Source organism: Pinus tabuliformis, chromosome X (genome assembly GCF_031772625.1).
Source record: "Pinus tabuliformis cultivar Carrire ecotype Pingquan chromosome X, CPIR1, whole genome shotgun sequence".
NCBI classification, from domain to species: domain Eukaryota; kingdom Viridiplantae; phylum Streptophyta; class Pinopsida; order Pinales; family Pinaceae; genus Pinus; species Pinus tabuliformis.
Genome location: NC_142308.1, coordinates 1,697,759,388 through 1,697,779,207, shown reverse-complemented (window position 1 = coordinate 1,697,779,207; position 19,820 = coordinate 1,697,759,388).

The window sequence follows — 19,820 nt, the reverse complement described above, 5'->3', positions numbered from 1 at the left end:
TCCCACTCTCTCGGACTTCATGCTTTAGGGGGCATCTGTTACACAGTAATTTGTCACTGCCTTCCTGTCAGTCACCCTGCTGTGTCAATCACTAAGCTTCATGCCTTCTGAACTAGCCCTAAACCCCCTTTTTCCAAAGTTTTATGCATCAGCGCGTCTGGTAGAAAAATACCCGCGATGACTGGCGCTCCATAGTGCATTCCGCGCGCTGCCAGCGCGGGAGAACATCCCTTTCCCGCGCTGGTGAACATCGCACCTTTCCCGTGTGTTTCCGCGCTGACACGACCGTCCCAGTTATTGAGATGCGCCGACAGCGCGACAGTTTCCTCATTATCCGCGCTGATCCAGTTTGGGCGAATTCGTTCAAACAACCAGCCTTCCAGATAACTCCAGGCTTGGTTGTTAGCTTTGTGAATATCGACTCCCTTCTATGGCATGATTGTTCGACCTTTTGCAACCATTTCCCTCAAAGATAAGCTCATCCTTCCACCCTTTTAGGAGACTCCTTCTCCTATATAAACTTCCACCATTACCATGAGCAGCTAGTTAGACTTAGCTTGGAATAGCTTGGATTGTGCAGAGCTTGTAGTGCTCAGATTGCTGCTATAGGTGTGGTGTGCTAGGTGTGGAAGTGATTGATTGCTTAGGGAAGGTTGTTTTATGTTATTTGTGTGAGAGAGAGAGTTGTTTGACTTGGGAGAATCATCCTCAAAGGTGAATGCTTGAGATACATGCTGACTGGCCCCTCCTGAGAAGGTTACCGACGTCAGAACATTTGGTTGTACTCTTCTCTATTCTGATTAATAATAGATGACTGCTATTATTGTTCCATTCTCATTTGTCTATGCAATGGTTAAATGTGAATTACATCTTTTCTGACTGATGTATGGTTGCTTTTACTAGATTTTACGCTTGTGTTTGCTTCCCCTTCGTGTGTGCAGGTATCTATTCGCGGAGATCGCAGAGGGTTGTGACCAGCCGAAGCGGAAGAGTGAAGGCAACATCTCTTCGCCAAACGACAAGCGCAGGAATCCAAGTAGGTGCTCTTTACCTCTCGTTTAATTGTAACTAGGAACATGCGTAGCAGCATTGTGTGATTGTTGCTAGACCCTTGTTGGGCTAGTAGGGATCGCCTCTACCCGTAGAGGGGATTTACCTCTCCAACATTAAGAAAGAAAATCACATGTCTTTCATCACCAAGGACTTGAAAATGCTCAATATTATCAGGTACTGAAGACTTAAAAATGATTTCCATTTTAACTTTAGCATTTACCATATCATTATACATCAGCAAGACGGATGCAACAATTGTAAGTTGATCAACCTTACTATTATCTTCTCTAGGGACAGTCTCAATATTAATAGCATCAAACAGTTCCATAGTGTCCCATATTGCATTTCGATAACAACGAGATCTAAATCTCCCTTTATACTAAGCAATTTAACTTTTAAATACTTTTCCAATTCAAAACCTAACAACAAGGCTCCATATTTAGCAACATTGTTAGTAGCTTCAACCTCCAATCTATAGGAAAACTTGAAAATATGACCATGGGGAGATTTCAATATTATTCCAACACCCTTACCATGTTTGGAAAATGCACCATCAAAATTCATATACCATACTTTACTCTTTAAATCACTAATGGATTTTGATCAACCTTTAAATATGAGGGAACTATGGAGTTAGATAGAATAACATAATTCCCAAGGTTAGGTTGTTTCGTTATGATCTCATTATGAGGGCTCTTGGGGTCTTCAACATGGAATCTTCTTTCAGGCTCTCTATTAAGTCTAACGAATCCTCTACCTCTAGGAGAAGGAATTGTAACATATGACCAATTCATTGGAATATCCCCCCTAGATCAGAGACGCACTTTCTAGATAAAAACATACCCCAAGAATTTGGCACATCAATTAAAACAATGTCCATCACAATCATTATATAAGGGTGAACCTATAAATGTACTTACAAATCCTTAATTAACCAATGAACTTCAATCTTCTTAGAATACATGGCACATATGTTGTATTAACGTCTAGAAATCCTCAAATTGAGTTGCTCCATGACCCTTTTATTCATAACGCAAGCAAGAGCACCATAGTCCAACATGCAATTATACAATCGAAAACCATTAACAAGAAAAGTAATGAAGAATGGATGATGATGTTTGTTATCCGATTCCATATTTTGCAAATATATGGGGGAATCGTGATAGACAGCTTCAGGATCCCTTTCATGATAAGCATTAACATGAGGAGCTTCAATGGCTTATTCTTCTAGGAGGGAGTCTTTAATATCTCAGTAACAAGAACCCATATTTTTTCGTTATTTAACCATCCTCCCAAATCAAGATTTAATCCATAACTAGAACTCACACTAGGGTTAGAAATTTGATGGGTAATTTGATTATCACTTTTCTCCTTATTCTTTCGTTGATAAGTTAATCCTTTATCTTTTTCAATCTCCAAGACTTGTGCTAGAGAAGGTTTTTCACCAAACAACTCAGAAATCATATCCTTTTATTCACTAAAATTATTGACACTATAAGAGGATGTAAGAGACTTGACATCACAACTATTTTCCTTTACTTCGATCCAATCTTCCATAAACAAATGATATTCATCACCGACAATATTTATATGATTACTTATCCCAGCCATTCCATTATCCTAGATTCTCTTTACCATATGGTAGGTAGCCTTGTCATAAAGGGCATCACAAGCTCTACAATAAGGTGAAGAATCATCCACCAAATTGGTAGATTCTAGTGCATTTGACGGTCTTTGATCTTTATATGGACCTTTCTTCTGCCATGCATTATTATTGTTATAATTATTTTCATTCCTAGTTTGGACATTTTGTGATTACGATCTTTCCATTTGAACCAATCTAGCATGCATGGCACTCATTTCTTTTGCATGTTTACACTTCATATCTTTAATCAATTGTGTCAACTCCTTAATAGGATCTTTATCAGATTCCTTAAATTATTTTCCTTTAGATTCTCATGACTTACTTGGACCCCTATCAAAACTCAAAATTTCAGACTTCAAAGAGGTTGTTCTATATTTTTCCATTTCTTTAGACACAATTTGGACAGCTACCAAACTATTAGGATTAGAATGCCATAACCCATAAGCGGTTTCATCCGAAAAAGAATTGATATAATGCATCAATTGAGACTTTTCAGGAGGCATATAATCTTGAGACAAATCCATTAACATATTTTTAAACTTCTTATTAAATTCTTCAACTATTTCATTTTCAATTTTCTTAATAGTGTTAAAGGCACTAAGAAAATATCTTTCCTGTATCTTATCCCCATATATGTCTTTGAAGGTCGTGATAATAGACTGCAAAGAATCAAATGTGTTAGCAGGAAAATCATGGAACTAATCTATAACATCTTCCAATGAAAGGACAAAGAGCCTTATCTTTATATCCTCATGATTATGGTTAGCAATTATACACCACTTACCTACACAAGATTCAAACTTCCTAAGGTGATCATTAGCACTAATCGCATTATTGCCTTGGAAAGAAGGCAACTTATCGATAGATTTCTCTAGAATATCATGAGGATAGCCCTGAATTTTAGCGTAATCACAAAAGTTAAACAAGTTATTCATGATGACTTGTTAGATAGGGTTAGGAAAAAGCAAATGGATATTAAAGAGAGATTATTGTCCAAGATAAACAAAAAATTTACTAGTATTGAGCTTCTTTAATCGAACTCTGAAGACCTTTTCAAGATCCGGAGTAGGATTAACCAAGCTACCAAGATGCCTCCTAGTATATGCTCTTGTGGAAGGTGAAATAACTAGAGTCACCACTCAAATAGAAACCTAACCATGTAAATCCAAGATGCTATAACGGAAAGTTAGTCAAAAACCAGGAAAAAAAAACTATATTCCTGAAAGTGGCACTAGAAATGTTGTCGTTGTGTGTCAAATCAAAAGAAGATGTTGAACACCGAGAACAAAAAGGTGCCCGACAATGGTGCCAGAAAATGTTGTCACCTAAAGTGTACACCTAAGGCAAAACACTCAGAGTAGAGGTTGTCATTCTAATCCCTATTCACTCTATTTAAGCTCTCTCTTAGGCAAGCTAATAGGGGTAGTCCCTAAAGGTGGAAATTCTAAGAAAACTTCTTGGGACAACAAGTCTAGGAGATAAGGAGGCAAGACAATCGCTCCCCCAAATAACTTCAATTAAGATTAGATGGAAAGATAGGCTATTAAATTGAACAATGTGAGATAAATATGTTCAATTAGATCAAATGACACTTTATGTGAAACAATAAGAAACTAGTGCCTCAATAACAATGCCCAAATAAATTAAGAACTTGCACAATGATACTTTAAACTATAAGGTAGCCAATGTTGCTACGAAATTTTAGCAAAAAATAGATCGAGACAATCATAGATATGAGTAGCAAACTTTAATGAAAGACAACTGCAATGAAGAAAAAAGATGATATTGTAGATACAACAAACTTGCAATTATAGATTTAGCCCACTATTCCAATTACCAATGATTAATGAGGAATGAATGCAAAATCTAAGTTAATGTGAAATGAAATATCTTGGTTACTTTTAGTTATATGCCTAATCTGAATGAAGCCTTCTCCTCAAATATTTTGAACCTAGTCACAAATGAAGTTATAGAAACGTCCTACGATCTCATTAACGAAACGTCCTCGAGACCTTTAAACACCCAAGTGCCTTAGTTCCTACAAGGGATTTCCCACAAGAGAATTGTAAGTTCACATGTGTTAACCATGAATGGGGGTCTAAATTCTCAAATTGAATTATGTAGAAGGTGTCCCTAACTTTCTATTCAACCAAGTTTATGCTTGGAGGTTAATTTTAGATATGCAAACTAAACTAAGATGCTAATGCAAAATGATGACAAAGTTAGATAGTTTCAAAGAGATGAGATAATGACGATATGCTTCAATTTAAAGATGTAAACCACTTATAACTAAGCTTTATTGAGATATCAAATTGGAACACAAGGCTACAAGATTCCAATAGAAAATTAATGAAGCAAGTTTAGGCTTTCTCAATGAAACAATGGTAATAACAATATCAAATGCCTTTAGTTATAATGTTTTCTAGAATTCTCTTCACTTTATTATATATAGAGATTAGGAACAAGTGAAACTCAAATAATATCAACAAAATTAACTAAACGACAAAAGATATTGCTAACAATGATTTTAAATGAGATAATGCAACAAAATCTAAACTATGTGATGAGCCTTGGTATTGCACCAAGAATGTTGCAACGCCCAAGGATACCAACTTAAATTATCAACCCAAGGTTCATACAAACTTAAGAGGTGTCAGCACTATATGTGCAACATGCAATGTGTCCTTCTTTCGTTTATCTGATACAATGAAGTGAATATCATGAAATTAAACCTAAACTAATTGCAAAAATAGAAATTCTTGAAATGGAAACCTTAACCTATTATAGGAAACAAAATACAAGGAAAGCAAACCTATTCGAATTTCATAAAGTAAAGAGAATGAACAAAATCTCCATCATTGCTTTCAAAATATATTAGACCTAGTAATAGAGTTCAATAGGTGCTTCATAAAGTAATCATGAAAATTGTCACTGTGTCATTCAATTCATGAACCTATCTATTAATCCTTAATTGTTGGAATGTGTTGCAATGGAAAATAGGAAAGTCCTAAGTGGTCTTTGGTCTTCCTCAATCATGGTTTTATAGCCTAAGGGTCATTATTCAAGTTTAAGAGGCAAAAATCAAGCTTTTGGAGCAAATCTAGCCAAGTTTACATGGTGCTACAGGATTGTAATGTTTTGCTACAAGATTGGATCTGTGAGAAATTTGAGGGTGGAAAAGGGGATATAAATGTGGGAAATGGCATATGAGGGTAAATTAAGGCTATATGATTCTTTTTCCAAGCTTAGAACCTCTTAGAGGCCCATCTTGCACTACAAATGCACATAGTCTCCGTCAATGACCCATAAATGTACTTTCGGTGGCAGAGTTTTGAGGGAATTATGTAGCGAGGAGAAAGAGGTTAATGATGGTAGGAGGAATGTAGGATGGCATTAATAACCCTGCAAATCAAAATAGTACCTGCACACCATAAAAAAAAATTATGATTTTTATACTTGCAAAGACTAAAATACCCAATCTGCAAACTAGTCTGTCCTCCAATTTATCTCATTGAATGATGAAGCAAATCGAATGAAAATGAGATGGGGTGAAATTTTTTATTAATTATGATGTCCTAAGACTCCAATAAAAGTGGAATCACTCAAAAATACCATTTTTAACATGTGCTAAAAAATAGCAGAAAATTACTACTCCAAAAACTAGAAATTCAAGAATGAGTGAGCTAGTTAACCTACCAAATGCCTAACTTGATCAAGTGAAAATTCAATGGGGTAAAAAATTGTATTAACTTGAATGTTTTTGTGACTCAATACAAGTGGAATAAACTCAAAAGAAGCTCATTAACACATTCTAAAAATTAGCAAAAAATTACTACTATTTTGCTACAAGAGACTTCCAAAAATTCTAGATTTGTGAACTAGTAAACCAATCCAAGTAGCTCAATGATGAATATGAATTTTCAAAGTTGTTCTAAGGATGCATCATGCTTTTGGATCTGTAAATAACTTGAAAAAAAACTCACTTCAATCATTTAACTAATGCAACCTACAACAAAGGAAGCATGGACACTAAATGCAAAAATAAGAGATGCAAGTGAAAAAGATACTCAAAGGAAATAAAGAAATTGTACAGTAGGGCTCTGAGGCTCCTGTGATGTCTAAGCTAATGATACTCAGATTCCTATGAAGCAAATCAAGATTTAGAAGCTAAAATTGGAACCAAACTTCATTATTAGAGTCAATCCAAGTACATCCCTGCTAGAAATGAATGTAGAGTTGCTAAAAAACAAGTTTAGTCTATAAGAAGACTAAGAAATACATGCCCCAAGAAGCTAATTTGAATTGGTACTTATACAAATTGATGTGGAAACATCCTCCTTAAAAAGAGGTAGATCTCCCCTCTAAAATCCCTCAAAAAGTGGATCACGTTCCCAACATGAGGAATCTTCATTTAATGATAAGGAACACATTCCTAGATTTTCGCAATCAGTGGAGCTCTAGAATCAATCAATTATTTCACGATATCTAGTTCATTTATTATCCAATCTTGTTCCATCTTGAAGTAGGGAGAAAGTCCCTATATTATCTCATTTGTAATTTACTCAATATTCTGCAAAAATAAATAATATTAGACACATAATATGCAATTATCTCTAAAGCTTTCTAAGAACATATTAATGCTAACAAAAACATTATTAAGTGTAGAATTAAAGATTTAATATAGCCTTTATGCGCTTAAGAAAGGTTAGATAGGCCTTAATTTATGCCTAATTTGGAGGCCCATCATACCCCATACTAAAACTGTTGTTCACCGTCTGAGCAACCCACTTATCTTCCTTGCTTTATTTTTTCACTTGTTGCTCCATTTCTTGCTCCTCGTGCTTCTCTAATTGTTATTCTACATGTTGCTCTAACATTTGTACATCCCTTCTACCATCTCAGAAGGACTTCTGTTATGAAACCAGCTCACAAAAAGATAGAAAAGATAAATCAACGCCTTAGAATTCAGCCTCTTCGAGGGGGAAACCTCCTTTACATTACACAAATAAACCATTCTTGGATGATTCAAATGAAAAAACCTCCTTTCTATATATAGGAGTGTTGGCATTATGATACATATGTTGTACTTGATGGCAACCCACTCATCTCAGATAATAAATTATAATGTAGAGAAAAGTTCACGCACTTATATGCAGAGAAAAGTTTATTTCATGTAGAGAAAAGTTCATGCACTTTTATGCAGATAAAAGTTTATTTCATGTAGAGAAAAGTTCACGCACTTTTATGCAGAGAAAAGTTTATTTCATGTAGAGAAAAGTTCACACACTTTTGTGCAGAGAAAAGTTTATTTCATGTAGAGAAAAAGTTCACGCACTTTCATGCAAGGAAAAGCGCGTATATGTTGGAGAACTTACCTTTGGTCCATGGTAGTTAGTCCTTGGTATTTGAACCTATGGTTTTGGACCATGGTACCTCGTCAGAAGTGTTGATCCTTCACGCACTTTCATGCAAGGAAAAGCGCGTATATGTTGGAGAACTTACCTTTGGTCCATGGTAGTTAGTCCTTGGTATTTGAACCTATGGTTTTGGACCATGGTACCTCATCAGAAGTGTTGATCCCAAGTATTGGGTTCGTGGTATTGGTTTATTATGGTTTTGGTCCATGGTATTGCATGTAGAGAAAAAGTTCACGCACTTTCATGCAAGGAAAAGCACGTATATGTTGGAGAACTTACCTTTGGTCCATGGTAGTTAGTCCTTGGTATTTGAACCTATGGTTTTGGACCATGGTACCTCGTCAGAAGTGTTGATCCCAAATATTGGGTTCGTGGTATTGGTTTATTATGGTTTTGGCCCGTGGTATTGCATCCAAAAGTGTTGATCTCACGCACTTTCATGGTTGGTTCATGGTATTAGTCCGACAGTTTTTGATCCTATGGTTTTGGTCCGTGGTATTGCATCCAAAAGTGTTGATCTCACGCACTTTCATGGTTGGTTCATGGTATTAGTCCAACAGTTTTTTGATCCTATGGTTTTGGACCGTGGTATTGAGAAAGGACTAAGGCTATAAAAGAGGAAGGAGATCATTTGGCAAAGCATCCTCTGAATTATTGAATATCTAGATCTGGAATACTGTGATTGGGTTATGGTGTAGATCTGGATCTGAGTTAAAGAGGGATCTCACCAGTTGATGGAGAACAAGATCTAAGGATAGATCGGGATCAAATGGTTTGAAATGAACTATCTCTATATAGTTGATTATGCTTATTCTAGATCTGTATACTGACGCTTGTAATGATCTGAACTGGGTATAACTTAAGTTTGAAATCGCTGCAAGTCATGATTGAATATTTATAGATCTGTACGCAGGTTGGCTTTGGTAAAATCACGTATGTACGCAGGTTTGGTTCATTGTAGTAGCATATACCATTTGAGCTATGATGTTTAATGTTACAGGTAGTTCAGGTTGTTGATGTGTTCTGGTGTCAGTATTCTACATATTCAGTTTGATTGATTGTGTTGATGGATGAGATCTAGTAATGGATCTAATGGACTAGATCGGGTTGCTAACACTCATATTATCCTTGTATATGTATTAATCTGGTGATTGGGTGATCCAGAAGATTGATTGATTATGTGCTTCAATGATATTTATGGGTCTAGTATGAAAATTGGATGAAACGTGGCCTTTCAGATTATGTGTTGTGCTTCAGGAGTATCCAGTATGAAAATGTATGAAACGTGGTACCCGGAGGAGAGAAGATTGTAGGCCGGCACCTACGTACTAGTATCTTAGCTAGTACAAGAGCTAAGGGGGTTGTAGCTCCCTTCTAGGAGAAGCTGGAGAACAAGAGAGGGTTGTAGCTCTCTGTAGGTTGTAGCCTGCGTACTGGTAAAGGACTGCACCAGTACAAAATCATTGTAAAAGGAGTTTCTAATTGAAAGAGGATAGAGACATATTGCAGCAGGTGGTTTTCTCGCACATTGGGTTTCCACCTTATATCATGGTGTTCATGTGTGTGGCTTATGTGTGATGATTTGTTCTATTTTACTGCACCTGTTTACTATTAATATGGTTGATAATGTTCTAATGCACTCATTAAGGATCAACTAACTGAATCATAAGAAGTTGTGGAAGTAGCATATATGAATTTGAATATGGAAATGAAAAAGTTTTATTGATGTGATAATACTGATTCACCCCCCCCCCCCTCTCAGTATTATTTCCAACAAGGAGTCTAAGGGGTCACAATATAACCAAGCCGACCTAACAATAATAATACAAAGGCACAAAAATAACAATAGTGGGATTTTATGGGGCACAATAATAACAATATGGGGACAATAGGGGCACAATAATAACAATAAGGGATACAACGATAATAGTAATGGGGGAATCACTAGTATTATAGGGACCTAACAACTTATTGGCACTCATTTCCTCATGTCTAGATTCTTTGTCCCAATGCACTCTTGTAGGTAAAATGGTGATCTTGTTGATATCACTTTCATTCAAATGTATTTCCAATCCTCTTACTGTTGTCACAAACTCTTGGTCATTTGGATTCCTTAGGTTGACTGTAAATTCCAATGCAAGTTCATCATCATACCCCTTTAATTTTTCAAGGAACCCCATCTAGCAAAAAAAAAATTGACAGTATTGTGTCCAAGTTGAGGAAAGAAAAATTTCAACATGCACCCCTGCCTTATTCAACACACCATGCTCATTCAATCCAAATGTTTTTCTTACTGGAATTCAAACTGTAAATTTGTAGAGTGATTTTTTTAATGAATAAGGTATTTTTGGAAGACTTATGCCAAATGTTGGAGAGGAGGAATATTTACTTACATTTCCTCTGAATATTTCCTTGCATATTGAGGCTCTGATGGTTGTTATAGGCGAAATTGGCCTTCCTATAGCACTTTGTCTGCATCCTGTAGCAAATTGTCCCAATCTTGTAGCAGTCTATTCTGATCTTGTAGCAGCATGTTCTGATCCTGTAGCACACAACTTGAATCATGTAGCAGCTAATATTTGCATGTCAAGAGGTGGTGGGTCCACCTTTTTATTCTTTTATTTTTATTTTATTTTTATTTTTTCATTTTTTTCTCTTTTTTCATTGCATGCAAAATAAACTCAAAGTGCTTTGAGTTAATTGAGTTGGCCCCACCTACCCCTTCGCACTCATTATCCTTTATCGTGACTAAATGAAAACAACCCAATTTATCAAGTTTTTTCACTTTTGTCTTTTTCCTCTCCCACACATGTGGATTTCTGGTGGAAAAGTGAAGTTAACTACTAGATAAGGCAGAGGTTTCTCTCCTACTAATTTTGGCTATAAAAATATTTTTCCTTCATAATTGCAACTTTTTTTTTGAGCTAATATAATTATGTAGAAGAGGTTTTGAGGATTGCATACTTGGGCCTTAACATTGATGTGTTTTTGCAGGTGATATTGAGGATGTTGATATGATTGTTGAAGTTTCCTTTTGTGGTCCTGAAGATGATGTGTTGATCACTTGATGTTTGCATGTTGTTGGTTTCTTGAGATTTCACCTTATTATGCTCATTGCTCCATGATATGGTCCCTGTTTTGAACAAAATAGTTTTGTATATATGTTTTAACTCTGTATAGAAATTACCTATAGACGAATTCTTAAAAACGGAAAATAAACAATGGTGAGAGAAAAAAAAAACAGATATACACATAGATTTTCCCCTAGATCCCAAAACTTGGACTTCCAGATTGATTTTTCATTATATTCATTTCAATGTTACAATACATAAATATACATGTTGAAGCATCCATAAACCCTGGATTAGAACATAATCGTAGTTCCCTTGCTCGGATCTACAAAATACCATAGGCATAAAACCATCATGCCCAAAACCATGTGTGAAATACATGCACAAAACCATAGGTAGGTCTGCCCACCTAATATAGGGTCCAAAAAAAATCTCGGGGTGTTGCCCCGAACCCCGCACAGGGGGACTACCACCCCTCGACTTCGCAATTGGGGCTAGTCATGGAAAGAATATAACATACCCCCAACATTCTCCCACTTGTTCTTTCCTTTCCACATGGGGGCCATAGGAGAGCTTAATCATTGGTCCAACCCTTCAACGCCCATTGTTTCTCTACACCAAGAGAACTTCTCAGTGCTCACAGACTTTTTCAATGCATCTGCAGTATTCTTCAAAGTGTCCACCTTTACCAATAATACCTTTTTGTCCTCAACCATATCCCTTACAAAGTGATATTAAACATCAATGTTCTTTGTATTTTAATGATAAGCAGGGTTATTTTCCAAGAAAATTGCACTTTGGTTGTCACAGTATATCCTTATATATCGTTGTACTAACCCCATACTTGAACACAATCTCTGCAACCAAACTGCTTCCTTTCTTGCATTAGTGGTTGCCATGTATTTTTCATCTGTAGTTGAAAGTGCCACTACACACTGTCTCTTACTCATCCAACTGACTGTACCTCCAAATAGGTTAAACACATACCCACTTGTAGATCTTCTCTAATTGAGATATCCAACCCAGTTTGCATCAATAAAGCCACGAATTTCAAAAAATTTGTCCAGTCTTGGATTTCCTTGGTGGCACAGACCATAATCACTAGTGCCATGCAAATACCTAAAATCCCGCTTCAATGTTGTCCAATGCTCCTTCCCTGGTTTTGACATAAACCTACTCAATACTCCCATTGCATGTGCAAAGTTTGGTCTAGTACAGGCCATTGCATACATCAGGTTACCAACTACACTTGCAAATGGAACACGAGACATGTCCTCTTCCTCTTCTTGTGTCTTGGGACACTATTCAGTAGATAACTTTACACCTAAAGGAAAATGAACCTTCATCGGTTTATTATCCTTCATATTAAACCTCTGTAGTATTGTCTTGACATACTTCCTCTAGTTTAATTAGAGCTTCCTCTTTGCCCGATCTCGTTTAATTTCCATGCCCAAGAAATAGTTTGCAGCACCAAGATCTTTCATGTCGAATTTGGAGGACAATTGGGTCTTCAAATCCTAGATAATTTCTTTGTTATTTCCAATCAGCAACATATCATCCACATACAAGACCAACTAAATAACATGGTCACCAATTAATTTAAAATACACACAATGATCTTCTTTGCTTCTGGTGAAGTCAATTCCCCGTATAAATGTATCAAATTTCTGATAACACATCCTTAGTGACTGTTTTAACCCATACAATGACTTTTTTAACCTGCATACCAATTATTTCTTACCCTTCACTACAAAGCCTTCAAGTTGCTTCACATAGATCTCTTCTTCCAGATCCCCGTGAAGAAATGTTGTCTTCACATCCATCTATTCTACCTCAAAATCAAAAGCAGTAGCAACAGATAAAAGTAATTTTTTCTTCCAGATCCCCGTGAAGAAATATTGTCTTCACATCCATCTATTCTACCTCAAATCAAAAGCAACTGCAACAAATAAAAGTAATCTAATAGAAGATACCTTGCAACAAGAGAAAAAATATCACCAAAATCAATTCCTAACACTTGAGAATAACCTTTTGCTACTAACCGAGCTTTGTATTTCTCCATCTTTTCTTTTGCATTCATCTTCTTCTTAAACACCCATTTGCTTCCAATGGGTTTCCTTCTAACCGAAAACTCCACTAGATCCCAAGCCTCATTTTTGTCCAAAGATGCCATTTCATCCACCATGGCCTCTTTCCAGAGTTTTCCATCCTCTGAATCTACTGCCTCCCTCATAGTTCTGGGATCATCATTAGTAATAGATAAAGCAAAATTCGAACAGAAATCAGATGGAATGTACCTTTATGGCTGCCTTCTTTGTTGAACTGATCTTCTCACAGCTAGAGTTTGTGGCTCTTCATGTTCTAATTCCTCTTCTGTTGTAGAGTCTTATTCTTCCTCCTTTAGCTCAAACTCTATCTTCTCAGGTTCCTTTGGTAGGACTTCATGTTTAATAACATCTTTCACCTCTCTAAACACCACATCTCGGTTGTACACAACCTTCCTTATTTCTAGGTTCCAAAGCTTATAACCTTTCAAATCATCCTTATACCCAATAAAGATGCACCTTTCAGATTTACTATCCAACTTGGTTATTTTCTCCTTTGGAACATGTACATATGCATCACAGCTAAATACCCTCATATGTGAAAGAGAGGGTTTCTTACCAGTCCATACCTATTGTGGAGACTTATCCTCCAATGCTAATGAAGGTGATCTATTGACCAGGTAACATGTAGTCTCCACCGCCTCTGCCCAAAATTCCTATCCTAACCTAGCATCACTGATCATGCTTCTTGCCTTTTCCATCAACGTCCTGTTCATTCTTTCTGCAACTCTATTTTGTTGAGGTGTGTATGGAGTAGTCTTCTGCCTTTTTATACCATACTTCTTACAGAACTCTTCAAAATCCTTCTTGCAAAACTCTCCACCTTTATCTGTCCTCAACACCTTTATCTTCTTCTTTGTCTGGTTTTCCACCAGAGCCTTAAATTCTTTAAACTTGTCAAAGACTTATTATTTTTTCCTGAGGAAATATATCCATGTATTCCTTGAGAACTCATCTATAAATGATACATAGTACACAAACTTACCCAGTGATGGAACCAACACAGGTCCACACACATCACTGTGCACAAGCTTTAACATCCCTTTCGCCCTCTTAGCAGCAGAGGGAAACTCACCCGATTTTGCTTCCCATATACACAATGTTCACAGAAATTAAAATCTAGAGAGGAACTAGACATAACTTCTACCATACCATTACCATGAAGTATTCGAAGGCCCTTCTCTCCAATATGTCCAAGCCTTTGATGCCATAACATGGTCTTTTCTCTATAGACCACTAGATTTTCTTCTCCACTTTCAAGAACCATAGAATTGTTGCACCCATCAATAACAGTGCTACCCAGAAGCTTGTATAGAGTTCCAATCCGAACTCCCCGCATTAATACCAATGCTCCCCGAACCATCTTGCAGGTATCTTTCTTGAACACTGTTTTTACACTTGCATCATCCATCTTGCCTACAAAAATCAGATTTCTTGCCAATGCAGGAATATGTAGAACACCCATAAGTGTTCTAATCCTTCCACCTTGCAACTTCATCTTGACTTTTCCATGTCTAGTGATTCTAGCCATCTTGTGATCCCCTAAGAAGACATCACCGCCATCATATTTCTCATACTCACAGAACCACTCCTTTTGGGGAGTGAAGTGAAAGGATGCACCTGAATCAATCAACCATGCCTCATGATCTACATGTGTACTTGAAGAATAATCCAAGTACACATCCCCACCTTCATCTAAGGTGGTTTCCACCTCTACAAAATAAGCATCATCAGATCCCTTTCCTTTCCCATGAGCTTTAGATCTACAGTCCTTTTTGAAGTGCCCTTCCTTTCCACATTTCTAACACACCTTTACAGGTTTTCCTGGAGATTTATATATCCCACTCAAGGAATTATTTTTGTTTCTATTCTAGGACCATCCTTGTACAGACAAGGCATCACCATTATGGCCCTTCATATTTTTCCATCTCATATCCTCTGACATCAAGGATGAGACTATTTCATCAAACTACAAGGTAGTTATATTGCTACCTATTGCAACAACCATATTATCCCACTAATGTGGTAGAGAACACAGCAAACTGATGCACTTATCTTCATCTGAAATTTTAATATCAATAGATAAAAACTGGCTTAGCAATGTATTATAGGTGTTCATATGCTCTATCACCAAGCCACCATCCTTCATCCTCAAGTTTTGCAACTTTTTCTGTAGGAACAGTTTATTCACCAGAGACTTAGATTGGTATAAAGTCCCTAACTTGTCCCACAAAGCCTTCATCAAAGCTTCCACTAATACATTCAACAATATTGAATATGAGATACACAATAGTATCTTTGCTTTCTAATCCAGCTTCTTCTAGTCTTCATCGGACATTTTCATTGGTTTATTACATGGATCTACCGCGATCCAATGATCTTTATCCACCAACAGTTCCTCTATCTTGAGTTTCCACAACTCAAAACTCTGACCATTAAATTTATCGATCTCTATCTTTCCACTGCTCATCATCTTTTATCACCGCAAGAATCGATCCTATAGATCTCCCACTGAACAGGGTCTACCACAAGCCTGAGCAAAACCCCTCAGTAGCAAAGGAGTCCCATTCAAGTTGAAACAACTTCGATACCAAATGTAGGTTTTTAACCGTGTTCAGAAATTACCTACAAATGAATTCTTAAAAATAGAAAATAAATAATGGCAACAGAAAAATCATAAAACATATATACATAGAGATTTTCCCCTTGATCCAAAAACTGGAACTCCCAGATTGACTTTTCATTATATTTGTTTCAATGTTACAATATATATATATATATATATATATATATATATATATATATATATATATATGTGTGTGTGTGTGTTGAAACATCCATAAACCACAATCCATTAACCCTGGATTAGAACATAATTGTAGTTCCCTTGGTCGGATTTACAAAATACCATGGGAAAAGAACCATCATGCCCAAAACCATGTGTAAATCCATGCACAAAACCATAGGTAGGTCCGCACACCTAATATAGGGTACAAAAAAAATTCCCAATGCGCTGACTCGAACCCTATGCAGGGGGGCCGGCAGGAGGGGTTTCCGCCCCCCTAACCTCCCCAGCGTTGCACCTGGGGCTAATCGTGGAAAGAATACAACACACACCCAACATTGTAGATATTTCTTATAGGTTCCTAACTTAGCGAAGTATGTTAATGAAGGTTCTTCAAATGGTTTATCAATATAATGTTGTTGGACATAAAGAGTGACCTTGTAGTAGCTCCTTAAGAGTTGTGTGGCTGCCCAAGATCACAGAGATGGTCCTTCAATGTTTCAAGATGGCTAAGTATTCATTCTGGTGACGTCAAGTGCATTCCACTGTTTGTTCAGTTGTGTTATATTCTTTCCACGACTAACCTACGTAGTGAACCGAGGGGTTAGAGAGAGGGGGGGGGGGGGGGGGGAACCCCCCTATCCGGGGAGTTTAAGGGGGGTGGGTATCCCCCCTTTACGGGGTCTGGGGCAGCGCCCTGAGAAAATTTTTTTTTTGGACCCTATATTAAGTTGGGCGGACCTACCTATGGTTTTTAGTCCATGGTTTTGGACGCGATGGTTTTCGGTCGATGGTATTGGATTCTTCGGCATGTATAAATATGTATTGTAACATTAAAAGGAATATAATGAAAAATCAAGTTGGTAGTCCTGGTTTTGGGATCCAGGGGAAAAATCTCTGTGTATATTTGTTTTATGTGTTATGCGCTCGCATTGTTTATTTTCTATATTTTAGAATTCGTATGCAGGTAATTTCTGTACAGGGTTAAAACCTACAATTGGTATCGGAGTTGTTTTGGCTTCAAGGGGATGCCTTTGTTGCTGAGGGGTTTTGCTGAGGCCTGTGGTAGACCCTGTTCAGTGGGAGATCTGTAGGATCGATTCTGGTGGTGAAAGAAGATAACGAGCAGTGGAAATATAAAGATCGATAAATTTAATGGTAAGAGTTTTGAGTTATGGAAACACAAGATGGAGGATCTGTTGCTGGATAAAGATCAGTGGATCGCGGTAGATCCAGGTACTAAACCAACGGGAGTGTCTGATGAAGAATGGAATAAGTTGGATTGGAAGGCAAAGAGCACAATATGATTGTGTGTCTCAGATTCAGTATTGCTGAATATATCAAGGGAAGCTACGGCGAAGGCTTTGTGGGACAAGTTAGGGACTTTGTACCAATCTAAGTCTCTGGTGAATAAACTATTCCTACGGAAAAAGTTGTATAACCTGAGGATGAAAGATGGAGACTCAGTGACAGAGCATCTGAACGCATTTAATACTGTGGTAAGTCAGTTATTATCTATTGATATTAAAATTTCAGATGAAGATAAGTGCATCAGTTTGTTGTGTTCTCTACCAGATTCGTGGGATAGTCTGGTTATTGCAATAGGTAGAAATACAACTACCTTGCAGTTTGATGAAATAGTCTCATCCTTGTTGACGGAGGAGATGAGACGGAAATATGGAGAGCCAAAATGGTGATGCCTTGTCTGTACGAGGACGGTCCCAGAACAGAAACAAAAATAAGTCATTGAGTGGGAGATCTAAATCTCCAGGAAAACCTGTAAAGGTGGTGTGCTGGAAATGCGGAAAGGAAGGGAACTACAAAAGGGATTGTAAATCTAAAGCTCCTGACAAAGGAAATGGATCTGATGATTCTTCTTCTGCAGAGGCAAAAACCACCTTAGATGAAGGTGGGGATGTGTACTTGGCTTCTTCAAGTACACATATAGATCATGAGGCATGGTTGATTGACTCAGGTGCATACTTTCACTTCACTCCCCATAAAGGGTGGTTCTGCGAGTATGATAAATACGATGGTGGTGATGTCTTCTTAGGGGATGATAGGAAGGCTAGAATCGTTGGTCGCGGAAAAGTAAAGTTGAAGTTGCAAGGTGGAAGGGTTAGAACACTTCCAAGTGTTCTACATATTCCTGCATTAGCCAGAAATATAATTTTTATAAGCAAGTTGGATGATGCAAGTGTAAAAACAGTGTTTGAGAAGGATACCTGCAAGATGGTTCGAGGAGCACTAGTATTGATGCGGGGAGTTCGGACTAGAACTCTGTGCAAGCTGCAAGGTAGCACTGTTGTTGATGGGTGCAACAGTTTTGTGGTTGCTGAAAGTGGAGCAGAAAATCTAGTGGTCTTTGGAGAGAAGACCATGTTGTGGCATCAAAGGCTTGGACATGTTGGAGAGAAGGGCCTTTGAATACTTCATGGTAAAGGTATGGTAGAAGGTATGAGTAATAGCTCTCTGGATTTTGATTCCTGTGAAAATTGTGTATATGGGAAGCAGAATCGGGTGGGTTTCCCCTCTGGTGGTAAGAGGGCGAAACAGATATTAGAGCTTGTGCACAGTGATGTGTTTGGACCTGTGAAGGTTCCATCATTGGGTAAGTCTATGTACTATGTATCATTTATAGATGACTTCTCAAGGAATACATGGATATATTTCCTTAAGAAGAAATCTGAAGTCTTTGATAAGTTTAAAGAATTTAAGGCTCTGGTGGAAAACCAGACAGAAAAGAAGATAAAGATGCTGAGGACAGATAACGGTGGAGAGTTTTGCAGTAAGGAATTTGAATAATTATGTAAGAAGTGTGGTATAGCACGGCAAAAGACTACTCCATATACACCTCAACAAAATGGAGTTGCAGAAAGAATGAACAAGACGTTGATGGAAAGGGCAAGAAGCATGCTCAGTGGCGCCGGGTTAGGACAAGAATTTTGGGCAGAGGCGATGGAGACAGCATGTTACTTGGTCAATACATCACCTTCATCAGCGTTGGAGGATAAGACTCCACAAGAGGTATGGACTAGTAAGAAACCCTCTCTTTCACATTTGAGGGTATTTGGTTGTGATGCATATGTACATGTTCTAAAGGAGAAACGAACCAAGTTGGATAGTAAATCTGAAAAGTGCATCTTTATTGGGTATAAGGATGGTTTAAAGGGTTACAAGCTTTGGAACCCAGAATCAAGGAAGGTTATGTACAGCCGAGATGTGGTGTTCATAGAGGTGAAAGATGTTATTAACCATGAAGTCCAACCAAAGGAACCTAAAAAGATAGAGTTTGAGCTAAAGGAGGAAGAATCAGACTCTACAGTAGAGGAGGAATCAGAAGATGAAGAGCCACAAACTCCGGGTGTAAGAAGATCAGTTCGAGAAAGAAGGCAGCCAGAAAGGTATAGTCCATCTGCTTTCTGTTCAAATTTTGCTTTATCTATTATTGATGATGATCCCAGAACTGTGAAGGAAGCAGTAGATTCAGAGGATGGAAAACTCTGGAAAGAGGCCATGGTTGATGAAACAGCATCTTTGCACAAAAATGAGGCTTGGGATCTAGTGGAGTTGCCGGCTGGAAGGAAACCCATTGGTAGCAAATGGGTGTTTAAGAAGAAGACAAATGCAGAAGGAAAGGTGGAGAAATACAAAGCTCGGTTGGTAGCAAAAGGTTATTCCCAGGTGCCGAGAATTGATTTTGGTGATATTTTTTCTCCTGTTGCCAAGGTAACTTCTATTAGA